Below are 24,497 nucleotides of genomic sequence, written 5' to 3' on the forward strand. Positions count from 1 at the left end.
TCTCTCTCTCTCTCTCTCTCTCTCTCTCTCTCTCTTGTGTAACATATTCCTTACAGATAGGAATATGGTAATCTTTCCATCTCCCCGGTTCCATCTGGGACAGTTTAGAGGCCATGTGGAAGCCATTGGGACGGGGACGCTGAGCCCACTGATCAGAGAAAGATGTGCCTCTCTGGAGCTCCTATTTGCTCGCACTCTTTAACATTCCTAGGCTCTCTATCTCTCTAAGACCCCCTCTGCACTTAACCCCCAATCACTCTCCTCCTTCTCTAGTTCGTTCTCTCTCCCTCTCTCCTGAGCCTTGTATAAAGTGATTGGAGAGGCAGCAGCGGTGTGGTGAAATGAAAGTGGCCATGATGAAAGGTGAAGGATATAGCTGTAGAGTTGAGTTTGCATCCTCTACTGTTTTAATGTCTTTCTATCCTTCCTTCCACTGTTTTAATGTCTCTCCATCCTTCCTTCCACTGTTTTAATGTCTCTCCATCCTTCCTTCCACTGTTTTAATGTCTCTCCATCCTTCCTTCCACTGTTTTAATGTATCTCCATCCTTCCTTCCACTGTTTTAATGTCTCTCCATCCTTCCTTCCACTGTTTTAATGTCTCTCTATCCTTCCTTCCATTGTGTTTTAATGTCTCTCTATCCTTCCTTCCACTGTTTTAATGTCTCTCTATCCTTCCTTCCATTGTTTTAATGTCTCTCTATCCTTCCTTCCACTGTTTTAATGTCTCTCCATCCTTCCTTCCACTGTTTTAATGTCTCTCCATCCTTCCTTCCATTGTTTTAATGTCTCTCTATCCTTCCTTCCACTGTTTTATGTCCTCTCCTTATCCTTCTCCTTCCCTGTTTTTAATGTCTCTATTCTCTCCATCCTTTCCTTTCTTCATTGTTTTAAATGTCTCTTGTCCTCCCATCCTTCCTTCCATTGTTTTAATGTCTCTCTTCCATCCTTTCCTTCCTATCCTTCTCACTGTTTTAATTTCTGTCTCTTCCTCCATTCTTCCTCTCTTCCTTCTCCCATATGTCTCCCTTTCTCCACTTTTTATAATGTCTCTAATTATTAATGTCTCTTTCTCTCTCTCCATCCTTCTTCCTTCCACTGTTTAATGTCTCTAATGTCTCTACCCTCCATCCTTCCTTCCACTGTTTTAATGTCTCTCTATCCTTCCTTCCACTGTTTTAATGTCTGTCCATCCTTCCTTCCACTGTTTTAATGTCTCTCCATCCTTCCATACACTGTTTTAATGTCTCTCTATCCTTCCTTCCACTGTTTTAATGTCTCTACATCCTTTTCCTACAATCCTTCCTTTCCTTCCATTGTTTTAATTCTCTCTACTGTTCTCTATCCTTTCCTTCCTTCCTCTACTCTCTATCCTTCCTTCCATCCACAATGTTTTTAAATGTCTCTTCTAAGTCTCTCTAATCTCTAATCTCTCTACTCCTTCCTTCCCTGTTTTAAAATGTCTTCCATCCTTCTCCTTCCACTGTTTTAATGTCTCTCCTCCTTCTCCTCTCTCCATAGCTCTCTCCATGTCTCATCCTTTCCATAACCTGTTTTTAATGTCTCTATCTCCTATCCTTCCTTCCCACTGTTTTAATGTACTCTCCAAATCCTTCCTTCCATTGTTTTAATGTCTCTCTATCCCTCTCCTTCCTTCCACTGTTTTAAAATCTGTCTCTCTAATAATGTCTCTCTATCCTTCCTTCCACTGTTTTAATGTCTCTTCTCCTCCATCCTTCCTTCCTTCATCCATGTTTTATATGTCTCTTCTCCATCCTTTTCTCCTTCCACTGTTAATGTCTCCTTCTCTATACTCCTTCCACTGTTTTAATGTCTCTCCATCCTTCCTTCCATTGTTTTAATGTCTCCTCTCCCATCCCTTCCTTCCACTGTTTTATTGCTCTCTCCTATCCTCTACCTTCCATTGTTTTAAATGTCTCTTCTCTATCCTTCCTTCCCACTGTTTTAATGTCTCTCTTATCCTTCCTTTCCATTGTTTTAATGGCTTCTCCTTTTTTCTTCCCATTCCTCGCTGTTTTTTCTGTCTCTCTCTCCTTCCACACAGGCTGTCTCAGTCTTCTCTCTTCTCTCCTCCAGCCAAGTCACACGCTCTCGCTCTTCACTACCATCACATGCTGATATAATTCTGCTCTCTCCAACCCCAACCAATCAAACAGCAACCGCCCTCCATAACCATCCACTCTCTCCTACTGTTTCCCCTTCCTAAACCTCCGTCAAATTACACTTTCATTGGAGACTAAGTGTTTTAGGTTAAGATTTTCATCAGGCCAAATTAAGATGAAAGGGAGGGTGTCTGCTGTGAATTAGAATTGTTTGACAAGAAGTGTTTCAGAAAAGACATTCATGAACTAACGTCAACCTCTACCGGATATCATTTAGATGTGTTTAATCATGCATACAGTAGACACCACGCAGCCAGCGTAATGCAGAATACAAAAACACGGAATCCATACACACACGGTATATTCAACACACACACACACACACACACACACACACACACACACACAACACACACACACACACACACACACACACACACACACACACACACACACACACACACACACACACACACACACACACACACACACACACACACACACACACACAACACAGTATGAGCCACAGGGAAGGTGCTGTACAGTTCAGAGAGAGCTGCTGTTATTTGTTGAACATGGGCAGGTCCAGCTGTGCTGAGGCATAGCCAGGGGGAGGGATGTGTTTATGATATCTCCTAAATCTCACATGAAACACTGCCAGACCAGTAGGTCAGCTCCTCTACACAGACTCCTCTGTAGCTACACACTCCAGGAGGATCCCTGTCTATCTGCCCTGGATCTATCTGCTCAGCACTGCTCTACAATAACACTTTCTGTCTCCATACTTGTCTTTGTTTTTGGAAGATGAGTGAGAGACCTGAGAAGTGATACTAATCGTCTCCCGGGATCTCAGGCCAACAGATAAATGTCTGAATGGAGGGAACTGGAGCAGATGGTTTTCTTCCAGGACACGGGGATCGAGGGTGAATGCAGGGTCAAACGGTGCTCGGTGGGGAAGCGTCCTGGCTTTCTGGAGGTCATTTCTCCAGCGGTGTCAGTGAAGCAGCTGACAGCCTCCTCTTACAGTATCCGTGCTCTGGATCACAGGCTGTCTTCCCCAACCTGTGACGCTACAGTATATCACTGCGTATCCTGTCACGTTACGAAGACTCATGATGACTGCACAGACCACAAACCATAACACATACTTTCTGTAGTACTAACTCACAGTATACACCACCCTTGAGTCAGACATGCGTACACACACACACACACACGCACACGCACACCACGCAACAGCACACACACACACACACACACACACACACACAAACAACACACACACAAACAACACACACACACAACATGCACGCACACAACACACAACACACACACACACACACACACACACACACACACACACACACACACACACACACACACCAATGCAGGCACGCAGAAATCTATTCCTCCAATATAGACAGACACACAAACATCACACACATTCAGATATCCTGGTTTCCCAGGAACTGACAGAGAATACAAGCCCTCTCCCTACCCCTCCTCTCCCTCTCCCTCTCCCTACCCCTCCTCTCCCTCTACCCTCCTCTCCCTCTCCCTCCCCCTCTCCTCCCTACCCTCCTCTCCCCTCTCCCTCTACTCCCCCTCCTCACCCTTCTAACCCCTCCTCTCCCTCCCCTCCCCCTCTCCCTCCCTACCCTCCTCTCCCTCTCCTCTCCCTCTACCCCTCATCTCCCTCTACCCCCTCTCCTCTCTCCCCCCCTCTCCCTCCCTACCCCTCCTCTCCCTCTCCCTCTACCCCTCCTCTCCCTCTACCCCTCCTCCGTCCTATCCCTCCCTCCCCCTCCTCTCCTCTCTCTCCATACCCCCCCTCTCCTCTCTCTCTCTCCTACCTCTCCTATCCCTCTCTCTCCCTCTCTACCCCTCCTCTCCCTCTCTACCCTCCTCCCCCTCTCTAACCCCTCCTCCCCTCTCTCTTCCCTTCCCCTCCTCTCCCTGCTGTGGTATTGAGGGTGAGAGGGCTGGGGTGAAAAAGGTAGTTTAGGTTGGTGGAGGGGGTCGACGTGCAGGAGGGGGTTTGGGATGAGGGGTCGGTGGGCAGGCAGGGGGAGTGGGTGGAGGGGTCGGTGGGCAGGAGGGGTGGTTGGGTGGGAGGTGGTTGGTGGGCGGGAGGGGGTTGGGTGGAGGGGTTGGTGTGCGGGAGGGGGTTGGGTGAGGGGGGCGGTGGGCAAGGAGGGGGTTGGGTGGAGGGGGGTCGGTGCAGGAGGGGGTTGGGTGGAGGGGTCGGTGGCGGAGGGGGGTCGATAGTGGGGCTTTATGTGCCAGGAATGTTTAATTGGAAAGATTGTTTTAATAAGACCCTCACTGCAAGATGCTTGAAAGGTGGGTGGTGGTGGGGCCACACATACGAGACCAGGCGTCTGGGGGACCTCATGTTCACAACAGGCAGCCGGCGCAGGAGACAGAGACAGCAGGAGACATGTGTGGACCACAGAGATGGATTAGGAAGAGCTGTGGTAGTGTGTCTGTGTTTAGTCCTGGTGGGGGAGGAGTCTATGAGTAAAGAGTTGACACTAATGAGTGTACGTTGAAGGTGTGTGTGTGTGTGTGTGTGTGTGTGTGTGTGTGTGTGTTGTGTTTGTGTGTGTGTGTGTGTGTGTGTGTGTGTGTGTGTGTGTGTGTGTGTGTGTGTGTGTGTGTGTGTGGTGTGTGTGTGCCACGGAGGGAGGAGGGAGGAGAATCAGACAGAGTGAGAATATGAGAGGCACTAACGAGGTAAAACTCTCCGGTGTTGACAACTAAGGGATTCCAACAGCAGTCTCTCGCTGGTCACAATACCTAGCTGCAACACACACACACACAACACACACACACAACACACAACAGCACGACACCACACCACGACACATGACACACAACACAATACACACACACACACACACACACACACACACACACACACACACACCACACACAAACACCACGACACACACACACACCAATAGTAATCGACAATCGTATAACTGTGCTGTGGCTTTCACTGGACCTTCATGTTCATATTACGATGGTATATATGATGGGTCATAGAACTCTCCATGACCAAGCAGTATTCGTAACCTGCAGGCACCATAACAAAAGCACAGCCTATGGATTCTTTAATGCATTCTGGCTCACTGCTTCGGGCTCACTGCTTCTTTGGCTCACTCTGTCTGCTCACCTTGCTTCGGCCACCGGGCTTCTGCTCACTTGCTTCTGCTCACTCTGCTTCTGGCTCCGCTGCTGGTAGTACAGTGTATTGTGTGTGCTGGTACAGTGTATTGTGTGTGCTGGTAGTACAGTGTATTGTGTGTGCTGGTACAGTGTATTGTGTGTGCTGGTAGTACAGTGTATTGTGTGTGCTGGTAGTACAGTGTATTGTGTGTGCTGGTAGTACAGTGTATTGTGTGTGCTGGTACAGTGTATTGTGTGTGCTGGTAGTACAGTATATTGTGTGTGCTGGTAGTACAGTATATTGTGTGTGCTGGTAGTACAGTGTATTGTGTGTGCTGGTACAGTGTATTGTGTGTGCTGGTAGTTCAGTATATTGTGTGTGCTGGTACAGTGTATTGTGTGTGCTGGTACAGTGTATTGTGTGTGCTGGTACAGTGTATTGTGTGTGCTGGTAGTACAGTGTATTGTGTGTGCTGGTACAGTGTATTGTGTGTGCTGGTACAGTGTATTGTGTGTGCTGGTACAGTGTATTGTGTGTGCTGGTAGTACAGTGTATTGTGTGTGCTGGTAGTACAGTATATTGTGTGTGCTGGTAGTACAGTGTATTGTGTGTGCTAGTAGTACAGTATATTGTGTGTGCTGGTACAGTATATTGTGTGTGCTGGTACAGTATATTGTGTGTGCTGGTACAGTATATTGTGTGTGCTGGTAGTACAGTGTATTGTGTGTGCTGGTAGTACAGTGTATTGTGTGTGCTGGTAGTACAGTATATTGTGTGTGCTGGTACAGTATATTGTGTGTGCTGGTACAGTATATTGTGTGTGCTGGTAGTACAGTGTATTGTGTGTGCTGGTACAGTATATTGTGTGTGCTGGTAGTACAGTGTATTGTGTGTGCTGGTAGTACAGTGTATTGTGTGTGCTGGTACAGTATATTGTGTGTGCTGGTAGTACAGTGTATTGTGTGTGCTGGTAGTACAGTATATTGTGTGTGCTGGTAGTTCAGTGTATTGTGTGTGCTGGTACAGTATATTGTGTGTGCTGGTAGTACAGTATATTGTGTGTGCTGGTACAGTATATTGTGTGTGCTGGTAGTACAGTATATTGTGTGTGCTGGTACAGTATATTGTGTGTGCTGGTACAGTGTATTGTGTGTGCTGGTACAGTATATTGTGTGTGCTGGTAGTACAGTGTATTGTGTGTGCTGGTAGTACAGTATATTGTGTGTGCTGGTACAGTGTATTGTGTGTGCTGGTACAGTGTATTGTGTGTGCTGGTACAGTATATTGTGTGTGCTGGTACAGTGTATTGTGTGTGCTGGTAGTACAGTGTATTGTGTGTGCTGGTAGTACAGTGTATTGTGTGTGCTGGTACAGTATATTGTGTGTGCTGGTAGTACAGTGTATTGTGTGTGCTGGTAGTTCAGTGTATTGTGTGTGCTGGTACAGTATATTGTGTGTGCTGGTAGTACAGTATATTGTGTGTGCTGGTACAGTATATTGTGTGTGCTGGTACAGTATATTGTGTGTGCTGGTACAGTGTATTGTGTGTGCTGGTACAGTATATTGTGTGTGCTGGTAGTACAGTATATTGTGTGTGCTGGTACAGTATATTGTGTGTGCTGGTACAGTATATTGTGTGTGCTGGTACAGTATATTGTGTGTGCTGGTACAGTATACTGTGTGTGCTGGTAGTACAGTATATTGTGTGTGCTGGTACAGTATACTGTGTGTGCTGGTAGTACAGTATATTGTGTGTGCTGGTACAGTATATTGTGTGTGCTGGTACAGTATATTGTGTGTGCTGGTACAGTATATTGTGTGTGCTGGTAGTACAGTATATTGTGTGTGCTGGTACAGTATATTGTGTGTGCTGGTAGTACAGTATATTGTGTGTGCTGGTACAGTATATTGTGTGTGCTGGTACAGTATATTGTGTGTGCTGGTAGTACAGTATGTGTGTGCTGGTAGTACAGTATATTGTGTGTGCTGGTACAGTATACTGTGTGTGCTGGTACAGTATATTGTGTGTGCTGGTACAGTATATTGTGTGTGCTGGTACAGTATATGTGTGTGCTGGTACAGTATATTGTGTGTGCTGGACAGTATATTGTGTGTGCTGGTAGTACAGTATATTGTGTGTGCTGGTACAGTATACTGTGTGTGCTGGTAGTACAGTATATTGTGTGTGCTGGTACAGTATATTGGTGTGCTGGTACAGTAATTGTGTGTGCTGGTACAGTATATTGTGTGTGCTGGTACAGTATACTGTGTGCTGGTAGTACAGTATATTGTGTGTGCTGGTACAGTATACTGTGTGTGGCTGGTAGTACAGTATATTGTGTGTGCTGGTACAGTATATTGTGTGTGCTGGTACAGTATATTGTGTGTGCTGGTACAGTATATTGTGTGTGCTGGTAGTACAGTATATTGTGTGTGCTGGTACAGTATATTGTGTGTGCTGGTACAGTATATTGTGTGTGCTGGTAGTACAGTATATTGTGTGTGCTGGTAGTACAGTATATTGTGTGTGCTGGTACAGTATACTGTGTGTGCTGGTACAGTATATTGTGTGTGCTGGTACAGTATATTGTGTGTGCTGGTACAGTATATTGTGTGTGCTGGTACAGTATATTGTGTGTGCTGGTACAGTATATTGTGTGTGCTGGTAGTACAGTATATTGTGTGTGCTGGTACAGTATACTGTGTGTGCTGGTAGTACAGTATATTGTGTGTGCTGGTACAGTATATTGTGTGTGCTGGTACAGTATATTGTGTGTGCTGGTAGTACAGTTATATTGTGTGTGCTGGTACAGTATACTGTGTGTGCTGGTAGTACAGTATATTGTGTGTGCTGGTACAGTATATGTGTGTGCTGGTACAGTATATTGTGTGTGCTGGTACAGTATACTGTGTGTGCTGGTAGTACAGTATATTATGTGTGCTGGTACAGTATATTGTGTGTGCTGGTACAGTATATTGTGTGTGCTGGTACAGTATACTGTGTGTGCTGGTAGTACAGTATATTGTGTGTGCTGGTAGTACAGTATATTGTGTGTGCTGGTAGTACAGTATATTGTGTGTGCTGGTAGTACAGTATACTGTGTGTGCTGGTAGTACAGTATATTATGTGTGCTGGTACAGTATATTGTGTGTGCTGGTACAGTATATTGTGTGTGCTGGTACAGTATACTGTGTGTGCTGGTAGTACAGTATATTGTGTGTGCTGGTACAGTATATTGTGTGTGCTGGTACAGTATATTGTGTGTGCTGGTACAGTATACTGTGTGTGCTGGTAGTACAGTATATTATGTGTGCTGGTACAGTATATTGTGTGTGCTGGTACAGTATATTGTGTGTGCTGGTAGTACAGTATATTGTGTGTGCTGGTGCAGTATATTGTGTGTGCTGGTACAGTATATTGTGTGTGCTGGTAGTACAGTATATTGTGTGTGCTGGTACAGTATATTGTGTGTGCTGGTACAGTGTATTGTGTGTGCTGGTAGTACAGTATATTGTGTGTGCTGGTACAGTATATTGTGTGTGCTGGTACAGTGTATTGTGTGTGCTGGTACAGTGTATTGTGTGTGCTGGTACAGTGTATTGTGTGTGCTGGTACAGTATATTGTGTGTGCTGGTACAGTATATTGTGTGTGCTGGTACAGTATATTGTGTGTGCTGGTACAGTATACTGTGTGTGCTGGTACAGTATATTGTGTGTGCTGGTGCAGTATATTGTGTGTGCTGGTACAGTATATTGTGTGTGCTGGTACAGTATATTGTGTGTGCTGGTACAGTATATTGTGTGTGCTGGTAGTACAGTATATTGTGTGTGCTGGTACAGTATATTGTGTGTGCTGGTACAGTATATTGTGTGTGCTGGTAGTACAGTATATTGTGTGTGCTGTACAGTATATTGTGTGTGCTGGTACAGTATATTGTGTGTGCTGGTACAGTATATTGTGTGTGCTGGTACAGTATATTGTGTGTGCTGGTACAGTATATTGTGTGTGCTGGTACAGTATACTGTGTGTGCTGGTACAGTATATTGTGTGTGCTGGTGCAGTATATTGTGTGTGCTGGTACAGTATATTGTGTGTGCTGGTACAGTATATTGTGTGTGCTGGTACAGTATATTGTGTGTGCTGGTAGTACAGTATATTGTGTGTGCTGGTACAGTATATTGTGTGTGCTGGTACAGTATATTGTGTGTGCTGGTAGTACAGTATATTGTGTGTGCTGGTACAGTATATTGTGTGTGCTGGTACAGTATATTGTGTGTGCTGGTACAGTATATTGTGTGTGCTGGTAGTACAGTATACTGTGTGTGCTGGTACAGTATATTGTGTGTGCTGGTAGTACAGTATACTGTGTGTGCTGGTACAGTATATTGTGTGTGCTGGTAGTACAGTATATTGTGTGTGCTGGTACAGTATATTGTGTGTGCTGGTACAGTATATTGTGTGTGCTGGTACAGTATATTGTGTGTGCTGGTAGTACAGTATATTGTGTGTGCTGGTACAGTATATTGTGTGTGCTGGTACAGTATATTGTGTGTGCTGGTACAGTATACTGTGTGTGCTGGTACAGTATATTGTGTGTGCTGGTAGTACAGTATATTGTGTGTGCTGGTACAGTATATTATGTGTGCTGGTACAGTATATTGTGTGTGCTGGTACAGTATATTGTGTGTGCTGGTACAGTATATTATGTGTGCTGGTACAGTATATTGTGTGTGCTGGTAGTACAGTATATTGTGTGTGCTGGTACAGTATACTGTGTGTGCTGGTACAGTATATTGTGTGTGCTGGTAGTACAGTATATTGTGTGTGCTGGTAGTACAGTATATTGTGTGTGCTGGTACAGTATATTGTGTGTGCTGGTACAGTATATTGTGTGTGCTGGTACAGTATATTGTGTGTGCTGGTACAGTATATTGTGTGTGCTGGTAGTACAGTATATTGTGTGTGCTGGTACAGTATATTGTGTGTGCTGGTACAGTGTATTGTGTGTGCTGGTACAGTATATTGTGTGTGCTGGTAGTACAGTATATTATGTGTGCTGGTACAGTATATTGTATTTGCACAAAGCAGGAGTTTCTCTCGCTCACTTCACAGGCGAGTAGTGGGCTGCGACGGGGCTGTGACTGGGACTGCGACTGGGGTTTTATTAGACTGTGCTGTGTGTGTGTGTCAGAGGGCTCCAGTCCTGAGGCTGTACAGTGAGGGGAGCAGGGTTAGTGGGGCGCTGGATTCTTTACTCCTCCAGGGAGACAGAGGTCTAGAAGGCTACAATATCTGGGCTGTGGAGAGAGCTAGAGGCCTATTACAGTATCTAGGCAGATCCATGTACAGTCAGGCCTCCAGACACTGAAGACCTTTACTGTTCAACACTGGATCAGGGCCAACACAGTCAACATATTCTGTCATTATGTTTATCAGGAATGTCCTCGCTTTGCAATTTCTTCCAGCAATTATGCAAAATCGTTAGTTCTCCCCCCCCCCAAAAATCACTACGGTAGTCCCTCCCTCCAAAAAACACCACTACAGTAGTCCCTCCCCCCCAAATAAATCATTACAGTAGTACCCCCCCCCCCAAAATCATACAGTAGTCCCCCCCAAAAAAAATTCAGTAGTCCCCCCTGAAAAAAATCGTACAGTAGTCCCCCCCAAATAAATCATAACAGTAGTCCCTCCCCCCAAATAAATCATAACAGTAGTCCCTCCCCCCCCAAAAAAACATTTCAGTAGTCCCTCCCTCCAAAAAAAACCACTACAGTAGTCCCCCCCCCCAAAAAAAACATTTCAGTAGTCCCTCCCTCCAAAAAACACCACTACAGTAGTCCCCCCCCCCCAAAAAAACATTTCAGTCATCCCTCCCCCAAATAAATCATAACAGTAGTCCCTCCCCCCAAATAAATCATAACAGTAGTCCCTAACCCCAAATAAATCATAACAGTAGTCCCTCCCCCCAAATAAATCATAACAGTAGTCCCTCCCCCAAATAAATCATAACAGTAGTCCCTCCCCCCCCAAAAAATCATAACAGTAGTCCCTCCCCCCAAATAAATCATAACAGTAGCCCCTCCCCCCCAAAAAAATCATAACAGTAGTCCCTCCCCCCCAAAAAAATCATAACAGTAGTCCCTCCCCCCCAAATAAATCATAACAGTAGTCCCTCCCCCCAAATAAATCATAACAGTAGTCCCTCCCCAAATAAATCATAACAGTAGTCCCTCCCCCAAATAAATCATAACAGTAGTCCCTCCCCCCAAAAAATCATTACAGTAGTCCCTCCCCCCCCAAAAATCATACAGTAGTCCCTCCCCCCCCAAAAAATTATTAGTGGTGATGTATTATTTATTTTAGAGCTTAGAAGGAACATTTACCCAGATGTACTTATGAACTGATGGTTTCAAGTTATCCTGACTGTTATAAAGCCCAGCCCAGCAGGTTAGATAAGGACACATCATACTGAATATACACACTTGTCTTCCTTTATTGACAGATCCATGACAAGGCCCTTGAGGACGTGCTCTCTACAATGTTGCCACTACTTTAGCAAACTATCTACCTGCTTGGACAATGTAGTTTGAAAGGCTGGTATATGTATAAATGTGATGACTCTGTGAAACTTCCCAGAGCTTCCTGCTCCCAACTGCCAGCTCCAAACTGCCTGCTCCCAACTGCCAGCTCCAAACTGCCTGCTCCAAACTGCCTGCTCCCAACTGCCAGCTCCAAACTGCCTGCTCCAAACTGCGTGCTCCAAACTGCGTGCTCCAAACTGCCTGCTCCAAACTGCCTGCTCCAAACTTCGTGCTCCAAACTGCCTGCTCCAAACTGCCTGCTCCAAACTGCCAGCTCCAAACTGCCTGCTCCAAACTGCCTGCTCCAAACTGCCAGCTCCAAACTGCCAGCTCCAAACTGCCAGCTCCAAACCGCCTGCTCCAAACTGCCAGCTCCAAACTGCCAGCTCCAAACTGCCTGTTAATCACTTGATTTGATTCGATTTATTTATTTATTAGGATCCCCGTTAACTGGCGACAGCTGGTCCTACTGGAGTCCGACACATAACCAAAGACGTTACAGACAAAAGACTTACATACATTTGAAACATAAACATGTAGTGTGTGTGTGTGTGTGTGTGTGTGTGTGTGTGTGTGTGTGTGTGTGTGTGTGTGTGTGTGTGTGTGTGTGTGTGTGTGTGTGTGTGTGTGTGTGTGTGTGTGTGTGTGTGTGTGTGTGTGTGTGTGTGTGTGTGTGTGTGTTCATCTATCAGTAACACATACAGTACATACACACAACAAGTTGGTCACATGGGGGAGAGGCATTGCTTTATTTGTTTTTTGAAACCAGGTTTGCTGTTCACTTGCTCTATACGAGATGGAAGGGAGTTCCATGCACTCATGGCTCTGTATAATACTGTATGTTTAGTTAATTTGGTCTGGACATGGGGACTGAAAAGACCCCTGGTGGCATGTCTGGTGTAGAGAGTGTGTGTTAGTCAGTGCTGTGTGTAAGTTGACTATGCAAAACATTTGGAATTTCCAACACATTAATGTTTCTTATAAAACAAGAAGGGATGCAGTCAGTCTCTCCTCAACTCTTAGCCAAGAGAGACTGGCATGCACAGTATTAATATTAGCCTTCTGATTACAGTGAAGAGCAAGACGTGCCGCTCTGTTCTGGGCCAGCTGCATCTTAACTAGGTCTTTCCTTGCAGCACTGGACCACACGACCGGACAATAATCAAGATAAGATAAAACTAGAGCCTGCAGAACTTGCTTTGTGGAGTGTGGTGTCAAAAAAGCAGAGCATCTCTTTATTATGGACAGACCTCTCCCCATCTTTACAACCATTTAATCTATATGCTTTGACCATGACAGTTTACAATCTAAGGTAACACCAAGTAATTTAGTTTCCTCAACTTGTTCAACAGCCACACCATTCATTACCAGATTCAGCTGAGGTTTAGCACTTAGAGAATGATTTGTACCAAATACAATGCTCTTAGTTATAGAGATGTCCAGGACCAGTTTATTACTGGCCACCCATTCCAAAACAGACTGCAACTCTTTGTTAAGGGTATCAGTGACTTAATTAGCTGTTGTTGTTGATGTGTAAATGGCTGAATCATCAACTTACATGGACACACATGCTTTGTTTAATGCCAGTGGCAGGTCACCCAACCCAACACCACCCCTCCCTGTACCACCAGCCTGAAGTGAAGATTTATGACCAATTATACAAACACAGTCACTAAATGGCCTCTCTGTCTGTCTGCAGAACCGTGGGGCAAGGTTTTCTCTCTCTCTCTATGTGTGTGTGTGTGTTCGTGTGTGTGTGAGCGCATGTGTTGTAATGGTGGTGGGGGGCTAAAGAGATGAGGTGTGTGAGCCAGGTTTGCAGTCTGCCAGTCCCGCTTCCCTTGTCTCTCTCCAGCCTTGTTGTATAGCTGGCTAGAGTGGAGATGCCCTCTGCTGTGTGACAAAAAGGCCCAGGCAGCCATCTGCCATGCAGGGTACCAGCACAGGGCTTGGACTGGAAACGCTCACAACACAGTCCAAGTGCCCAACCCGCTCCCCTTACCATCACCACACTCACCGCAGAATGGCTCTTACCATCACCACACTCACAGCAGAATGGCTCTTACCATCACCACACTCACAGCAGAATGGCTCCTACCATCACCACACTCACCGCAGAATGGCTCTTACCATCACCACACTCACAGCAGAATGGCTCTTACCATCACCACACTCACAACAGAATGGCTCTTACCATCATCACACTCACCGCAGAATGGCTCTTACCATCACCACACTCACAGCAGAATGGCTCTTACCATCACCACACTCACAGCAGAATGGCTCCTACCATCACCACACTCACCGCAGAATGGCTCTTACCATCATCACACTCACAGCAGAATGGCTCTTACCATCACCACACTCACAACAGAATGGCTCTTACCATCATCACACTCACAGCAGAATGGCTCTTACCATCATCACACTCACAGCAGAATGGCTCTTACCATCACCACACTCACAGCAGAATGGCTCTTACCATCACCACACTCACCACAGAATGGCTCTTACCATCACCACACTCACCGCAGAATGGCTCTTACCATCACCACACTCACAGCAGAATGGCTCTTACCATCATCTCACTCACAGCAGAATGGCTCTTACCATCACCACACTCACAGCAGAATGGCTCTTACCATCATCACACTCACCCCAGGACCCCTAGCCCTGTAACGTCCAGGACCCCTAGCCCTGTAACGTCCAGGACCCCTAGCCCTGTAACGTCCAGGACCCCTAGCCCTGTAACGTCCAGGACCCCTAGCCCTGTAACATCCAGGACCCCTAGCCCTGTAACGTCCAGGACCCCAGGACCCCTAGCCCTGTAACGTCCAGGACCCCTAGCCCTGTAACATCCAGGACCCCAGGACCCCTAGCCCTGTAACGTCCAGGACCCCTAGCCCTGTAACGTCCAAGACCCTTAGCCCTGTAATGTCCATAACCCCAGGAGCCCTAGCCCTGTAACGTCCAGGACCCCTAGCCCTGTAACGTCCATAACCCCAGGACCCCTAGCCCTGTAATTTCCAGGACCACTAGCCCTGTAACGTCCATAACCCCAGGACCCCTAGCCCTGTAATGTCCAGGACCCCTAGCCCTGTAACGTCCATAACCCCAGGACCCCTAGCCCTGTAATGTCCAGGACCCCTAGCCCTGTAATGTCCATAACCCCAGGACCCCTAACCCTGTAATGTCCAGGACCCCTAGCCCTGTAACGTCCAGGACCCCTAGCCCTGTAATGTCCAGGACCCCTAGCCCTGTAACGTCCATAGCCCCAGGACCCCTAGCCCTGTAATGTCCAGGACCCCTAGCCCTGTAATGTCCAGGACCCCTAGCCCTGTAACGTCCAGGACCCCTAGCCCTGTAACGTCCAGGACCCCTAGCCCTGTAACGTCCATAGCCCCAGGACCCATAGCCCTGTAACGTCCAGGACCCCTAGCCCTGTAACATCCATAGCCCCAGGACCCCTAACCCTGTAATGTCCAGGACCCCTAGCCCTGTAACGTCCAGGACCCCTAGCCCTGTAATGTCCAGGATCCCTAGCCCTGTAACGTCCATAGCCCCAGGACCCCTAGCCCTGTAACGTCCATAGCCCCAGGACCCCTAGCCCTCACTGCTCTACTGTGCATGCTCCCTGAGGTATATAGTGTTCATGAGGAGGGAGGGAGAGAGGGCATGAGCTCATGACACAGGAACGAGAGAAATAGAGAAAGAGGAAGCTGCCATGTCCAATATAATCTCTCTGGTGGTGGTCAGGAGGGAGGAAAGGGGAGAGGGATGAAGGGAGACAGAGGGATGAGAAGACAGCCTTGGGGCTGTGTGAGGGCTTTAACACACACACATTTTCACACACATCACACAAACACGAACACACACATACACATGTACACTGTACCTTTGGCAAATTGGCTTCATCCACACCGCCCCACCAGCCTGGGGTTTGGGGGATCAGGGCTTTACCACGCCATGGATGGGAACCTCTTTTTGATGTAAACTGTTGGGAGAGTGGGAGCTGGGGGCAAAGAGAAGGGGACCAGCTGCTGAGGGGGCGAGAGAGGGATATATGGAGAAACACAGAGTGAAAGAGCAGGAGGTGTGGGAACCATAGGGCAGCGCTGGAGGGGAGATGGAGAGTTTCAATATGGGAGCTCTCAATACACAGCACAGCCTAGCAGAGAACTGGCCAGCCCTGGGTTTACAGCTTAAACAACACTCACTAGCAGAGTCTCAATGCCTTCCCAGTCCACAACCTCCCTGCTTCTATTACAGAAAACCAAACGCACTGTTTATCAGATTGATAGAAGGATCACATGCATTTGGTATAGTAATCATCTCTGTCCTAGGCCCTGATCAGAATAAGTCATATAATATGGAAAAATAGCTATTTCTGTAATGATGAATGGGGAAGAGGAGGAGAAAGGGGAGATGAAGTGAGTGAGAGGTGGAAATAGAGAGTGGAGAACCGTCCTGCTGGTTAAATCATCACTCTGGTGAGAGAGATGGATGTGATAGGCAACACAGCCTTCCACTGGGTGGTTGGTTGGTCTTTCCGGTGCCACAAAGTAGGCCTACCCATCTTCAGCCCATATCCTAACCTACATTCTACCACATGATACATGACAGGACAGTGGGCACAGGGCAGTTGTTTGACAGACAGTAATAACATACAATTAGTACGCCTATCGGTGAACGGCCATGTTCAGGATTCCCTGAACAGTGTCTGTGATCATGTTAGACGATCTGCCTAGCTGTTTCTCTTCATCAGACAGTCAGATGGAGGATGATTGACAGCCGCCCCAGCCACTGGCCCCGCCCAAATGTTGATCAGAGCAGCAGTGGTTGGCTGGTGCTGGGTGGAAGTCACTTTCAGAATGAGCTCATGAGACTTAGCTAGTTAGACTCCATTTTGAAAGTACCCCTAGCCTAAAGTAGCAGCATGCACATCTGGAAGCGATTACTCATTTCAGATTTTCATTGTTTGCTGTGGAGTCTCTCTCCTCTCTCTGTTGCGCCACCTCTAATCCCTCTGTTACTTATGGGCCGCCATGTTTGGCCAGCGACGTACAGCCCTGTCTTGTGGCGCCCCACCATTCCCAAATCAAGACAATTTGTTAACTTTTTCAGGAGCAAGACTAACCTCGTAAAGACAAGAGGAGAGGAGGCGGGACCAGCACAGTACAACACATTCACTTCCCTTCCAGGACAAGCAACAAAACACTTCTGTCCTCCTTCGCTTCCTCATCTCTCTCGTCAATCTTGGATACTTTTCCTTTCTATCTTTTTCTTCTTCTGTGGTTAGTCATGTTCAATCTGACCATTGTTTCTTCTTCTGTGGTTAGTCATGTTCACTCTGACCATTGTTTCTTCTTCTGTGGTTAGTCATGTTCACTTTGACCATTGTTTCTTCTTCTGTGGTTAGTCATGTTCACTCTGACCATTGTTTCTTCTTCTGTGGTTAGTCATGTTCAATCTGACCATTGTTTCTTCTTCTGTGGTTAGTCATGTTCACTCTGACTATTGTTTCTTCTTCTGTGGTTAGTCATGTTCACTCTGACTACTGTTTCTTCTTCTGTGGTTAGTCATGTTCACTCTGACTATTGTTTCTTCTTCTGTGGTTAGTCATGTTCACTCTGACTATTGTTTCTTCTTCTGTGGTTAGTCATGTTCACTCTGACCATTGTTTCTTCTTCTGTGGTTAGTCATGTTCACTCTGACCATTGTTTCTTCTTCTGTGGTTAGTCATGTTCACTCTGACCATTGTTTCTTCTTCTGTGGTTAGTCATGTTCACTCTGACTATTGTTTTGAGGAAATGCTCCAAAGTGCCCCAATGGGACTTTTTTTCAATACTTGTGTAGATTATTTGGGGAAATTTACTGTAATCCCTTTAATTCCCTCTCAACAATACTCATTTGATCTTCCCGTTCAGGCTTGTGTGCCGCATGAAGTCTTCATTTTCATTAATGTCGCAGGCACAGCACGGGAATCTCATTTTAATTTGACATTTCAGCATCTGGTTTCAATTTCCCCAGGAAAGAAAAAGTGTGTGTGGGTGTATGTGTGTGTGTGTGTGTGTGGGCGGGGCACCCATGAGTTTGGGGAGCAGGGAGGGCTAGTTGAAGACCTCGACTATAGGAGATGATCATAGTTAATTGAGTTAGCCTGTGCTCAGCCCCAGCGTGCTACTGTAAACCTGGGGAGTGATTGGTCAGGTCTGGACAGTTACAGCAGAGCCAGACCCAGGCAGAGCCGTGAAGATGTTTCCCACTGCAGACCAGACAGAAGCCTTGCAGCATCCTACCAATGGCTTCTCTCTCCTCAGCCAGCTGTTTGTCAAAATGATAGATTAGAGTTTTCTCTTAATCAACAACTCATTGAAACACGTTGTTACACCATTCTGAACAGGGAAAGATAGTAGATTGATTAGCACAGACGATCTCTGTAATACTAAGATTTTATTGCGGACAATATTGTTTTGTAAAAAGATAGTCGTTTATAGATGCTTTATAGCTATAGAGAATACCTTCCAATGCCCTTAGAAAGACACTGTCTGACTGACAGGCATGCTGTTCCCTCCCATCATCAGCAGCACAGTGAGAAAAGCCAGGAAGGACAAAGAGGAGGCTTCATGCTGGGACCTGTGTGACTCTAGCCCATACCCACATATTAAGACATGCAGGACACACACACACACACACACACACACACACACACACACACACACACACACACACACACACACACACACACACACACACACACACACACACACACACACACACACACACACACACACACACACACACACACCCATTCAAACTGTGCTTGGCCTCCCTGTTAATGGCCCAGGAAACACTATCTCGTAAGAGACAGCTGTAGGCTCAAATGAGGGAGGGAGGAGGGAGGGAGAGAGAGGCAGAAACAGAATGGCAGTGGAGGCTCATTATTCCAAAAACATACAGGACAGCACACAGCAGAGCCATCCCTCCCCCCATTCCAATCAGAACAGGGACAGAGGATCTCACAGAGAGACCAAGGAACCAGAGGCAGCCTCTCTTGGCAAGGATCCGGATCTGACTGGGGTTCTGGCGAAAGAGTTAGAGGCTCGTTCCAGTCCCTCATCCATTTTTCTCTCTCTTTCTTTATTTCTTTCCCCTCTCCACCTCTCTCTTGTACAATTATGTTTCTCCCCATACAGGTTGCCAGGGTTGTCCGCTGCGCTGTGTGATGTGCAGTAATCAGCTGTGTTTGTTGAGGGAATATGTCGGGGGGTAGGAGAGAGGACAGCGAGCCAGGCGGGGGAGTGAGGGATGTAGAGGAGGATTGGAGGTCACTGGGTTGTGTTGTTTTAAACACTAGAGGATGACAGCTCTCCTTTGGACTTCCTCTCTCTCCCCTTCTCTCCCTCTCTCTCTCCCTTCATCTCTCTCCATCCCCAGGGAGAATCCAGTTAAAAGTATCTCTAGTCGCCTCTCCTCCAGTGTTCTCTAGTCTCCTCTCCTCTACTGTTTCCTAGTCTCCTCTCCTCCAGTGTTATCTAGTCTCCTCTCCTCTACTGTTTCCTAGTCTCCTCTCCTCCAGTGCTATCTAGTCTCATCTCTACTGTTCTCTAGTCTCCTCTCCTCTACTGTTCTCTAGTCTCCTCTCCTCTAGTGTTCTCTAGTCTCCTTTCCTCTATTGTTCTCTATTCTCCTCTCCTCTAGTGTTCTATAGTCTCCTCTCCTCTACTGTTTCCTAGTCTCCTCTCCTCCAGTGTTATCTAGTCTCCTCTCCTCTACTGTTTCCTAGTCTCCTCTCCTCCAGTGTTATCTAGTCTCATCTCTAGTGTTCTATAGTCTCCTTTCTTCTGGTGTTCTCTGGTCTCCTTTCCTCTAGTGTTCTACAGTCTCCTTTCCTCTACTGTTCTATAGTCTCCTTTCCTCTACTGTTCTCTAGTCTCCTCTCCTCTAGTGTTCTATAGTCTCCTTTCCTCTAGTGTTCTACAGTCTCCTTTCCTCTACTGTTCTACAGTCTCCTTTCCTCTGGTGTTCTCTAGCCTCCTTTCCTCTAGTGTTCTACAGTCTCCTTTCCTCTACTGTTCTCTAGTCTCCTCTCCTCTACTGTTTCCTAGTCTCCTCTCCTCCAGTGTTATCTAGTCTCATCTCTACTGTTCTCTAGTCTCCTCTCATCTAGTGTTCTCTGGTCTCCTTTCCTCAAGTGTTCTCTATTCTCCTCTCCTCTAATGTTCTCTAGTCTCCTCTAATGTGCTCTAGTCTCCTCTTCCGTAGTCTCCTCTTCCGTAGTCTCCTCTTCTGTAGTCTCCTCTTCTGTAGTCTCCTCTCCTCTAATGTTCTGTAGTCTCCTCTCCTCTAATGTTCTCTAGTTTCCTCTCCTCTACTGTTCTCTAGTTTCCTCTCCTCTAGTGTTCTCTAGTCTCCTTTCCTCAAGTGTTCTCTATTCTCCTCTCCTCTAATGTTCTCTAGTCTCCTCTTCTGTAGTCTCCTCTTCTGTAGTCTCCTCTTCTGTAGTCTCCTCTCCTCTAATGTTCTCTAGTCTCCTCTCCTCTACTGTTCTCTAGTCTCCTCTCCTCTAATGTTCTGTATTCTCCTCTTCTGTAGTCTCCTCTTCTCTAGTCTCCTCTCCTTCAGTGTTCTCTAGTCTCCTCTCCTCTCTAGTGTTCTGTAGTCTCCTCTCCTCTAATGTTCTCTAGTCTCCTCTCTTCTCTAGTGTTCTCTAGTCTCCTCTCCTCTAATGTTCTCTAGTCTCCTCTCCTCTACTGTTCTCTAGTCTCCTCTCCTTCAGTGTTCTCTAGTCTCCTCTCCTCTCTAGTGTTCTCTAGTCTCCTCTCCTCTAATGTTCTCTAGTCTCCTCTCCTCTACTGTTCTCTAGTCTCCTCTCCTTCAGTGTTCTCTAGTCTCCTCTCCTCTCTAGTGTTCTCTAGTCTCCTCTCCTCTAGTGTTCTCTAGTCTCCTCTCTAGTGTTCTCTAGTCTCCTCTCCTCTAATGTTCTCTAGTCTCCTCTCCTCTACTGTTCTCTAGTCTCCTCTCCTCTAGTCTCCTCTCCTCTGGTGTTATCTATTCTCCTCTCTTCTACTGTTCTCTTGTGTCCTGTCCTCTAGTGTTCTCTAGTCTCCTTTCTTCTAGTGTCCGTTCTCTAGTCTCCTCTCCTCTAGTCTCTTCTCCTCTAGTGTTTTCTAGTCTCCTTTCCTCAAGTGTCCGTTCTCTAGTCTCCTCTCCTCTAGTCTCATCTCCTCTAGTGTTCTCTAGTCTCCTCTCATCTCGTGTTCTCTAGCTGAGGAGAGTGTCTCTCTTTATGTAGCCTTGCTAATGTTTGGAGTGTGAATAGCTATCTTTCAGTGGGAGGACCTTGCGTGTCAAGGCTTTGACTCACACAACATCTCTGATCAGGATATGTCGATCCAGCTGGCCTTGCCTGTACAGATGGAGCCAGTGTTCTAATGAAGCTGATGTTTATGTTTATATCCACCTCTTTCTCAGCGGGACGACCATGTTTCTTTTGACCCGCGCTCATGAGCACATTCACAACTCAGCTGGAGTGTTGTTAGGCTATGTGGAGGACTAAGAGTATTTTGCCAAGCTAGAATATGTGTTGTGTGCAAACAATTATTTTTACATTCCTTTTGCAAACCTGCGTTTCCATGGAGGCTTATATTGTCATCAACAACGCCGCTGACTACCAACAAGAGATAAGAACTATACAAATCCCATTGCTTTAGAGTCAGCTACACCGCATGTGGAGACTTGTGTTGTGACGGGGGTCATATAGTGTGCTGCTGCTGTACATGAGAAGGTGTAGGGTCCCCTGATTAGGTAGAGAAGCCTGGAGAAACCATTACCTCCCATATATCTCCATCTGAAAGCCAATTCCTACAGGGGGATTGGGTTCCCCTCCCCACTGCCATACAGAAACCCCCTCCCTCATGCTGGGAAGTTACAAGAAGCAGGCAGAGGGAGAGAGGGGTATCTCAGCGATGGCCAATTAAGTACTTAATAAAGGGTTTAGGCAGGAATTTGTTGGCTGTCAGGAAGGTGATGTTTGCTGGCGTGAGCCTATCTTTGATCTGTGTGGGGCGGACGGAGGTGGAGGAGGTGACTAGAAGCAGGTTCAGGGGAAGTGGGTGGAGGGAGGTGGAGGAGGTACACCATGGTGACTAGGAGCAGGTTCAGGGGAAGTGGGTGGAGGGAGGTGGAGGAGGTACACCATGGTGACTAGGAGCAGGTTCAGGGGAAGTGGGTGGAGGGAGGTGGAGGAGGTACACCATGGTGACTAGAAGCAGGTTCAGGGGAAGTGGGTGGAGGGAGGTGGAGGAGGTACACCATGGTGACTAGGAGCAGGTTCAGGGGAAGTGGGTGGAGGGAGGGAGGTGGAGGAGGTACACCATGGTGACTAGGAGCAGGTTCAGGGGGAGTAGGTGGAGGGAGGTGGAGGAGGTACACCATGGTGACTAGGAGCAGGTTCAGGGGCATGAGACAATGAGATGGTGGAGAGGAGAAGATTCTGGTCGTATTCCACATACACATTCACATGTGTGCATAAACACACACACACACACACACACACACACACACACACACACACACACACACACACACACACACACACTCACACTCACACTCACACTCACACTCACACTCACACTCACACACAGATTCAGAAACACTCCCTCTCTCACACACACACATGTACACACACACACCTTCACATGAGTATAGACACATATACACACATGCAGGGTCCACTTAGAGCATTGGGCCAGTAACCAGAAGGTGGATCAAATCCCCGAGCTGACAAGTTATAAATCTGTCATTCTGCCCCTGAGCAAGGCAGTTAACCCACTGTTCCCCAGGCACCGAAGACGTGGATGTCAATTAAGGCAGCCCCCCGCACCTCAGAGGGGATTCAGAGGGGTTGGGTTAAATGCGGAAGACATATTTCAGTTGAATACATTCAGTTGGACATCTGGTATCCCCCTTTCCCTTTCCATACACAAACACTCATAAACTCATAGTCAGGACCATTATACACAGGCTGTGCTGACCTTGCGTACTTTAGGCTGAGTAAAATTTCAGCCTGTAGTTTATGAGAACATGTTTTGTGTGTGTGTGTGTACAGACAGATACACCCGAGCTGGGAAAGTGATTACTGGCACGCCGTCTATAGATGAAGGGTTGTTGGTTTTTCATTACCTTCTGTCCTCTCGTAAATCTCTCCAGTTTATCTTCAACACTACCGCTGGGGAGGCAGAGCTAGGCTTTAGCTAGGCTCTGACCCTCTGATAGCAGCCCACAACCATCCTGCCTCTCAGCTTTTACAATGCTGCTGTGACATACATACTTTTCCATATTGTTACTGGACTGAGTTACTGGGGTATACATTTCATAGAGTGCTTAGTGCACTACTTTTGATGACAAGTCTAGTCAAAAAGTAGTGCACTTTGTAGAGTATAGGATTTGGTTTGTGTTCTATTCATATAGTCTAGATAAAGGACACTGTCTCTAATGTCCGTAGTGTTTATATGATGCTGTGATACTATCATGCTGTTGTCAAGATGAATGAGACAGCTCACGGATCATTTGTTCCCATTAAAACAGCATTTCCCTCTGTCACATTAGCTCAGCCGCTGTTGTTCTCATCCATTAGACATTAGACGGGGATGCACAAGCTCCTACACCCCCACACTAATGGGCCTTTTAACTGGGAAAATGCATCTCTGAGAGACTATAGAGCTGGTTTGATGTCAGCGAGGGGAGTGGTATATATTACAGCGCTTTCCAATCCAGTTGTGAACCCTGTACAACATCAGTGTTTAAAGTGGCAATACCTGTAGATGGGTTGTAATGCAAACATAGGCTCCATCAGTCAGTGGCAGGGTTGTGTGGATAAACAGGAAGTGAAAGTGACATGATGAAGGGGCGATGATGAAGAGGGGATGATGTGTGTGTCTGGAGGCGGTTCTTATACCCCACATCAGTGTGTCACTCACACACTCATTAGGCTGACACAGAGAGACAGTGTGAGGTGGTAATGAGGAGAGATGATAGGTCAAAGTGTATCACTCACACACTCATTAGGCTCACACAGAGAGACAGTGTGAGGTGTTAATGAGGGGAGATGATAGGTCAAAGTGTATCACTCACACACTCATTAGGCTGACACAGAGAGACAGTGTGAGGTGGTAATGAGGAGAGATGATAGGTCAAAGTGTGTCACTCACACACTCAATAGGCTCACACAGAGAGACAGTGTGAGGTGGTAAAGAGGAGAGATGATAGGTCAAAGTGTGTCACTCACACACTCAATAGGCTCACACAGAGAGACAGTGTGAGGTGGTAAAGAGGAGAGATGACAGGTCAAAGCTGTTCTCATGTGTGGATGCACACATGTTTATCTCATTGTCAACAAGGCCTTGTGGGTAGGGGAAGACACGCCAATCTGTGGCCAGTGGTCCAGCCGTTTGTGGTATGACGATCCCTGGTCCTGTATAGTCTCCTCTGATAGCAGTGGTTACTGCGGCCATGTCCACGTGGTGACAGATCGGTGACAGTACCCAATTCTAGGTTATGATAACACAGTAGCGGTTTCCTTTTGTCATTATGTTGTGCTGTAGATCAGTGCTGTGGTC

The 24,497-nt window shown here is 46.7% G+C and overlaps 1 protein-coding gene across 1 annotated transcript in view; it reads left to right on the forward strand.

Moving 5' to 3' along the window:
* The window catches only part of LOC120028485 (roundabout homolog 1-like), a 335,749-nt gene that overhangs the window by 181,273 nt on the left and 129,979 nt on the right, over positions 1–24,497 (forward strand). The window lies entirely within an intron of this gene.

This window comes from Salvelinus namaycush, chromosome 34 (assembly GCF_016432855.1).
Source record: "Salvelinus namaycush isolate Seneca chromosome 34, SaNama_1.0, whole genome shotgun sequence".
NCBI classification, from domain to species: domain Eukaryota; kingdom Metazoa; phylum Chordata; class Actinopteri; order Salmoniformes; family Salmonidae; genus Salvelinus; species Salvelinus namaycush.